At 42.3% G+C, this 8,454-nt stretch overlaps 1 pseudogene; it reads right to left on the bottom strand.

The window, feature by feature from the left end:
* Positions 1 to 8,193, bottom strand: part of Rpl7-ps7 (ribosomal protein L7, pseudogene 7) — an 8,676-nt pseudogene extending 483 nt beyond the window's left edge.
* Positions 8,194 to 8,454: the final 261 nt, after the last annotated feature.

Below are 8,454 nucleotides of genomic sequence, written 5' to 3' on the forward strand. Positions count from 1 at the left end.
CATTGGTGCCTCGGATCCTGGTGACAAAGGCTAATTCTGGTTCTGCAGGCGCATAGAAGTTCCCAGCATGCCTTGCAATCCTAGCCATGTGAATCTCAGTCCAATCCTTCTGCCTGCACTCCTTGTGAGAGTGCTTTGCCTTCTCCTAGATGAGCTTCCTCCTTGCCTTTCGCAATGTCTTCAGGGCAAACTTCTTCCTCAGGTGCTTCACTTTCAGCTCTGTGAATTTCCTTCGCTTTTTCTTAAGGGTTTCTGGCTCAGCAGGAACCTTTTTCTTCTTAAGGGTTGGTGTGGCCTTATTAAGACCTAACCAGCTTCCCCATTTTCCCTATCCTTCCCCTTCAAAGATATCTCAACACCCATAATCAGCAGGAAGAAGTTATAAAGTGTCGTTATCCCGGTTCCCTGGGTTTGGGGGACTGGAGATGGTTATTCTAGGTTATCTTTCTGGGTGATTTAGAAATAATTTGACCAGAGTGGAAATAGCTAGAATTAATTGTGTAGCTACAATCTCATTTGGTAAAAATATTTATAATTGTTACAAAGTTAAAGTTAAAGTTTCTTATTTTGGTACAAAATTTGTTTTGATACTGAGTTAGGATTTTCATTGGCATGAATTTCTTCTACTGATACAAAAATTTAAGAATACAAAGGCTAGACTCAGTCCTTCTAATACTGCCATTACGAACTGATTTTAGATGATTAAGCATATGAGTTAAGGGCCAGACAACAAACTCATGGATCTGAATTAGTTGTAAGATACTTTAATTAGAAATAGCTGAGAGTAGTTAAAGGACAACAGTTCAAATTACTTTACATAGATAGTTTTCAAAAGCATCAGAAATCCACAAAATGCGACACTTAATGTTATTTAATCATTTGTTGTTGAGACATATCTGCTCCTGTCAATACCCCTTTCTTAGATTCAGTGAAGAAACTGAACATCTATACCTCCAGGTGAGGTTGTACATCGTGGCAAGGTAGTAACTGGACAAAAATTGCCTATTCATCTACAGGCAAAAATACTGTCCAGAAAAAGGACACACTATGCACAATAGTTGACTGATAATCTCTGCCAAGACAGGGCGATAAATCCTTCATAATTCTGCATTACAAAGGTTTGTCAGATGATCCTGGACCCAACAGCCACAGACTGATGCTGCAACGTGTTGAGAAACAGGGGATTGTGTAGGCAGGCAGCTATCTTTACAATTTGTTTCAGTTTTGGAAGCTAAGTTAGTCCTTCCTATATTTTCTGGTAAATTTTATGCTGCTCTCAGAATTCTGCCAGTATTGAAGACTAACCATAGTCTCTTAGCCAACCTAAGCTATTTAACATTGAGAGAATAGTTATGTTTGAGTAGATGGTTTTCAGATAGTATACAAGCTAAACCAAGACATTAACAGATGTAGAATTATAAGCCCTTTAAGTTAGTACAGATGATAGAGTGCTTTATTTAATTGACAAAATTAAGGACTGAGTTAGGTGTCTTATACTTTATAAATTACAAAATGGTAATAGTTGTGATCAATTTATATCTGAGAGAAAAGAGTCTTTTAATTGGACAAAAGGGGGGATGTTGTGGATTACTGTCTGTTTTTTCTGCCCCCTCAAAAGGGGTGCCTTACTCAGATGAGGTCAGGTAAAATCTTAGTCAGAAAGGCTTGAGTCTGGGATTGGGCAGTGGAAAGAGGGTGCTGAGCTAAAAGTTTTAGAGAGAGAGAGAGAGAGAGAGAGAGAGAGAGAGAGAGAGAGAGAAAGAGAGAGAGAGAAGCCAGAGATGGGAGAGACAAGATAGAACCTGAGGGAGACTGATGAGCCAGACCCATGGTCCTAGAAGCCATAAGTAACTGGGGATTTCTTAGATAGATGGTTGAATAATTTAGGGCACATCTGTCCAGTCTAGGTGTGTAGCTTATATCTATATTAATTGAGTTTTCAGTTCTTTGTGTGGGCATTTTGGGGGTTGAGGATTTACTGTTACAAATGTGGCTGGTAAATTGCAAGCCTCTGGAGTTTTTATGGGGCTAGGGGATCAGAGTGAGTGGCAACCAGTTTCTAAAGGCTTGCCATAGGGAGTGGATGGCTTGGGAAGTGTGAGGCAGTTCAGCAGCAGCTAAAAGCAGGGGAACTAGGGCACAGAGATGCTTGGGCTCCCCATGGGGGTGGGGAGAACACCATTGCCAGTGCCTAGCTGATCATAGCATGGGTGGTTCTTTTATAATTACATGCAATAGTCTCTAATGGTCCTGTAAGCAATTTGAGTAAAAGTGTTCCCCATAAGCTCATATATTTGAATGCTTAGTTATATGGCACTACTTGAGAAGGATTAGGAGGCGTGGCCTTATTGGAATAAGTGTGGCCTTTTTGGAGGAAGTTCGTCACTGGGGTTGAGTTTTGAAGTTTCAAAAGCCCAAGTCAAACCCAGTGCATTTTCTTCCTGCTTCCCAAAAACCTAGATGAAGAACTCTCCAGATCCAGATGTAGAACTCTCACCTCTTTCTCCAGCAACGTGTCTGCCTGTGTGCCACCACACTCCCTGCCATGATGACAGTGAACCAAACCTCTGAAGCTGTAATCCAGGCCTAATTAAATGCTTCCTCTTGTAAGAGTTGCCTTGGTCATGGTTCTCTTCACAGCTATTGAGTAGTGACAAAGATACTTGGGTTGTAGTTCTGTGAACTCAGACCCTCCTCATTTCCACACCCTCTCCCCTAACTCCTCACAATGGCTACTCCTTTACTCCTTTACACTCCTTTACCACAGACACACGGGGGCAGGGCTGTGCCTAGCTGTCTTCTGATTTCCACAGGAATGATCCAATAGAGGACTTGGCGGCAGATAATCAAGGAATTTGTGGAAGAATACATGTCATTTTTCCCATAGGAACTTTGGCTTAGTTCCCTCCCCATATATGCTTCATTAAACTATGGCTGCCCCAGGGAGGGGGTAAATATGTGTGGAAGTGGGGCTGGGGATTTAGCTCAGTGGTAGAGCGCTTACCTAGGAAGCGCAAGGCCCTGGGTTTGGTCCCCAGCTCCGAAAAAAGAACCAAAAAAAAAAAATATGTGTGGAAGTGAGTTAAGGTGAGTAGATCTACTTAGGATACATGTTTGATCATCGGAAAAATCAAGGCCTGCCACACATAAACAAGTCTGAGATGCCTGTTGGAATGTCTTTGTACCTCTCAGCAGGAGGGTTATCAAGAAAGAGACGATAAACCAGTAAGCACCCCTGAAAATAGCAACATAACTCAACCTGGGGTCCCCCAAACAGCTGGGATTAAAATTGAAAGGAATTATTTTGTCTGCTGTTAAGAGTATAAAAGTAGGACACACGATAGGAGATCAATTTTAAATCATCCGAGAGTTCGGGAAGGATTTTTTCCTGGGGCTCTTTTGAAAAGAGGACTAATGTATACTTCTGCCATGGCCTTTTAATAAAGAAATCATGCATTATGCAAACATTAACATTTAAACCAATTATAAACAATTGTAGCCAACTCTTTGAAGAATATAGAATTGAGTTATGGTTTCTTTTATGAATATGATTCCTTTACTAAAATAAAACCAAGAGAGTCATGTCCTGTGCATCAGCTTAAGCTGCTGGAAGAAAACTCATTTCCTGTATTTATCCTTTTGAATGAGAGAGCATTATCAAAGAATTTTACGTGAAAATTATGAACTCTTTGTCAGTGAATGTGGGAGATATGTGTTCATCTGTCATCAGGGCACAAAGGGAATCACACCATCCCCAGCTCACTTCTGGACCCCTTATTCACATACACACAAGTGTATGTGTATTTGTACACACATGTGCACATGCACCTGCACATACACACATGTGCACATACATGCACATACACACGTACAGCTGCACTCATACACCTGCAAACATATGCACCTGTACTCACACATGCACACACACTTATACCTGAACACTCATATATGGACAAGCAGCTGACCACACACATGCACACATACACATTCTCCTGCTCACACATATGCATGTACATGCACCTGCACACACAGTCACCTGACGCCTGCACACAACATGCAAACACACATATCTCTGTACACACATGTACCTGCACACACACATTCATATACACATTTATCTGCGTACATACACAAAGATTTTTATTCCACTGATTTGAGTTCAAGGAAAACAGTTTACAGTCTGGAAAAGGTAAATTAGAGAATAAAAGCTTTGGAAGTAAGAAACTTAGGAAACCAACACGCGCATAATTGAGTATGACTCTCACAAATGCCCTTTCTAACTTCCAGGTTTTTCCCCAATTGCAGTTTGACATTTTAATTGTGATTCTTCATAGCTTATGGCAAAGGCAAACAACATCCATATTTATAATGCAAATCATTTGCATACACCATGTTTACTGTTCTCCCTCTGTGACACACTCGTCATAGAAACTAATCTTAACAGCTGTGCATGACATTCTGTAAAGAACCCAGTAAATGTGCCTTTCTTATGACTAATGAAAGAGTCTCTCTCTCTCTCTGTTTTTTTTTTTCCTGGAAGAAATGAAAGCCTTTTAGAAAAATATTTCACTTTTTTTATGCTGAGATGGTTGTTCTATAAATGTCATCTTTCTTTTTCCATTTTTCAACAACTAAACTAAGTTTTATAACGGGGGAGAAAAAAAAGAAAACAGAGAAGGCATGCCTACACTTTTTGTTCCCAGGTAATGGAAAATTCACATCAGTGTGGGATAAATGACCTGGGTCTGTGGTTCTGCCCTGGGGATGCCATCATTCTTGCTGCTCTTGATGTGTGGCTTTCCATTGGTGATGAGCCGTCTTGTCTGCAAAAAAGAGAGAGACACGTGGAATCAGTCCTGTCTGTTTTCTGCAGGCTCAATAGCAAAGTGTGTTTCCCCCATCCTCCTAGGCCTCTGGCAAACTTCTTTTCACTATTCTGTGGGTAGAACAACTGCTCCAGAAAATTCACATGTGTCGCATGTTAAATAACCACAGCCATAGGTATTACCTGCTTGCAGTATGTAAAAACCTATATAGCATGCTGCAACTTTATTCTCAGGCACTAAAACATAGTCAGGTGTAGTAGTGACTTTTGTCACTTTTGGGACAAGATGCCTGACAGGATCAACGTATGTAAGCAAGACTTTATTTTGGCTCAGAGTCCAAGGGGCCAGTCCGTCATGGCAGGGAGGCATGGTGGCAGGAGGTGAGGCAGCTGGCCACATCACATCCGCTCAGAAAATACATAGAAATGGATTCTGGCACTCGACTCATTATTTTTTTTTTCTTCACTCTAGGACCTTAGCCCATGGGATGGGTGCTACCCATATCCAGGATGCATCTGCCCTCCTCAGTAAACATCTCTTGAAAGCTTCTGCAGACACACCTAGAGATGTGACTTCCAGGTGACTCTAAATTCCAGCAAACGGGCTAGGTCAGTGGTTCTCAACCTGTGGGTCGAGACCCCCCCCGGGGGTCACATGTCAGATATCCTGCCTATCAGATATTTACATTACAACTCATAACGGTCGCAAAATTACAGTTCCGAAGTAGCAACAGAAGTAATTTTATGGTTGAGGATCACCACAGGCACGAGGAATGGTATTAAAGGGTGGCAGCGTTAGGAAGGTTGAAAATCCCTGAGCTGTGTTAACCATCGCACTAGGAGGGGGGCGGAGCAACACAGATATCAGGTCCAGGCCGTGCTTTCCACTAGAACTTCAGAAGGATGTGGCTCACAGCTTAGAAAAAAATAATCATTTTATTTTATGTATATAGTTGGGTTTTGCCTGTGTGTGTCTTTGCGCCACACATGTGCCTGGTGTCAGAGCCCTTGGAACTAGAGCTATAGACGGTTTTGAGCAGTCATGTGGATTCTGGGAAGTGAATCTGGGTCCACTGTAAGAGCAGCCAGTGCTCTTAACCTCTGAGCCATCTCTTTAGCCCCATGACTTAGGTTTTTGTTTTGTTTTGTTTAAATCTGACTCTCATTTTTTTCTGCATTTAGCCAACAAAAGGATGCTTTATCAGTCACAATAAACTGTGTGTATCTCTGATACCCAGGTTTCAGGAGCCAAAGTTCAGGCATGAGGGCCTTTTTTTCTCACAGTATTTTGTTTTAGCATTATAAGGTAGGTAAGATAATTTATAAACTTTTGCCTTAAAAAATATGACTGGCTGGTTTTTGCTTGGTGTATTCAATGCTTAAAAGTTCAACACAGACCTACTAGGGTTTATCTTGGCTCATAGTTTGAGGGTTCATGGTCTGTTATCATGGGGAAGGCAAGATGGGAAGAGTGACTCTAGCTATGGCAGGAGGAGCATGAAGTAGCTGGCTGCATTGCACCCACAGTGCTTTGTGCAGAGCACACAGACATGCAGACACACACACACCCACACACACAGACACACACACACACATAGACACACAGAGACACACACAGGCACACACACAAACAAAGGCACACACACATATAGACACAGATACACACATAAATACATACACACAGATACATACACAGACATACACATAAACACATATACACAGACATACACAGACACACATATGAAGACCAACACAGACACATGCACACACATAAGCACACACAGACACATACATACACATACAGACACACACACATAGACACACAGACACACACAAGACACACACACAAGCACATACACACAGACATACACAGACACACAGATATATACATAGACACACACACACACACACACACACACACACACACACACACACACAAAACCATTGCAGAGTACCAGACATTCACCACTGGGTCCATCCAGAGGCCTTTCCAACACTGGCCTCATAGTCTGACATAGCATCCACAGTAATGTGCTGGTTCATTTTTGACAACTTGATGCAAGTTAGGGTCATTGAAATCTCAACTGGGAAAATGCCTCCATCAGTTTGTCTTGTGTGTCATGCATTCTTGATTAGTGATTGGTGTAGGAAGACCCAGCCCACAGAGAGCAGTATCATCTGTGGGATGTTGGTATTGGGGTATGAAAGCAGGCTGTGATGGTTGGTATATACTCAGCCTAGGGAGTGGCACTAGTAGAAGGTGTGACCCTGTTGGAATAGGCATGGCTTTGTTAGAATAAGTGTGTCACTGTGTGTGTGGGATTTAAGACCCTCATCCTAGCTGCCTGAAAGCCAATATTCTGCTAGCAGCCTTCAGATGAAGATGTAGAACTCTCAGCTCTTCCTGCACCATGCCTGCCTGGATGCTGCCATGCTCCTGTGTTGATGATAATGGACTGGACCTCTGAACCTGTAAGCCAGCCCCAATTAAATGTTGTCCTTTATAAGAGTTGCCTTGGTCATGGTGTCTGTTCACAGCAGTAAACCCTAACTAAGACATAGGCTGAGCAAGCCACGAGGAGCAAGTCAGTAAACCTGGTCTTCCATGGATCCTGCTTCTGCTCCTGCCTGAATTCCTGTCCCGATTTCCTTCAGTGACAGGCTGTGATGGGACATGTAAGCCAAACAAACCCTTTCCTCCTCAAGTTGCTTTTGGTTGTGGTGTTTATCACATCAGTAGAAATTAAACTCCAAGGACAATCTCCAAGCACAAATGTCTTGCTTGCTTCACGTTGAGGTAAATGTGAGAAATATTAAGACATGGTCTGTATCACATGGATACTGGGCTGGAGAGATGTTTCAGCAGCAGAGAGTACTTGCTGCTCTTGAAGAGGCGCCCTCTTCTGGCCTCCTCAGGCACTGCACTCATGAACTCAAACACACAGAGATGCACACATGTACACATTACTTAAAATAAAATAATCTTTTTTAAAAGGTTGTGGGAGAGGTAGGTCCAGAGACAATGGGGTGGATTTAAGAGATGGATTAGGAGAAAGAATAAGGTAAGGCAGTCCTGTGACTAAGCACAGTAGAGGCCAAGATTCCAATACTGTGAGTGGGTTGGGTGGGCATAGTGGCTATGTGCCTTAGAGGTCCTGTGGTTTTCCAAAATGGATCCTTGCTCAATCCTGACCCACGGATGAAGGTCTGTGTGGATCATCACTCGTGTATTTTTTTTCCCTCAGTGCTCCGTGTTAGGTATCTATGGCTGCATCTGTTTCTTTCAAAACTTAGATGAGGTGGGATCTCTGCTATGGAGTCTTTAGGACTCCTATGCACAGTGATACCTTCTCTGGTACAGCATGCATTCAGATGGTAGCCCTGAATACATTTATTTTCACGTACACATCTGGAAGCCAGTTGATAACAACCAAGACTCAGAACCATTTCCCGTTATCTCTAGGATCATCTGAAGAAGTCTGAAGCTCCAATATGGAGCTCTGAAAGTCAGATGTCTTTGGTTAACTGTCTTACTCAGGGTTACTATTGCTGTGATGAAACACCATGACCAAAATCAACTTTGGGGAAGAAAGGGTTTTATTTGGCTTACACTTTCAAATTACTGTCCA

The sequence above is a fragment of the Rattus norvegicus genome, chromosome 12, assembly GCF_021556685.1.
Source record: "Rattus norvegicus strain SHRSP/BbbUtx chromosome 12, alternate assembly SHRSP_T2T, whole genome shotgun sequence".
Lineage (NCBI taxonomy): Eukaryota > Metazoa > Chordata > Mammalia > Rodentia > Muridae > Rattus > Rattus norvegicus.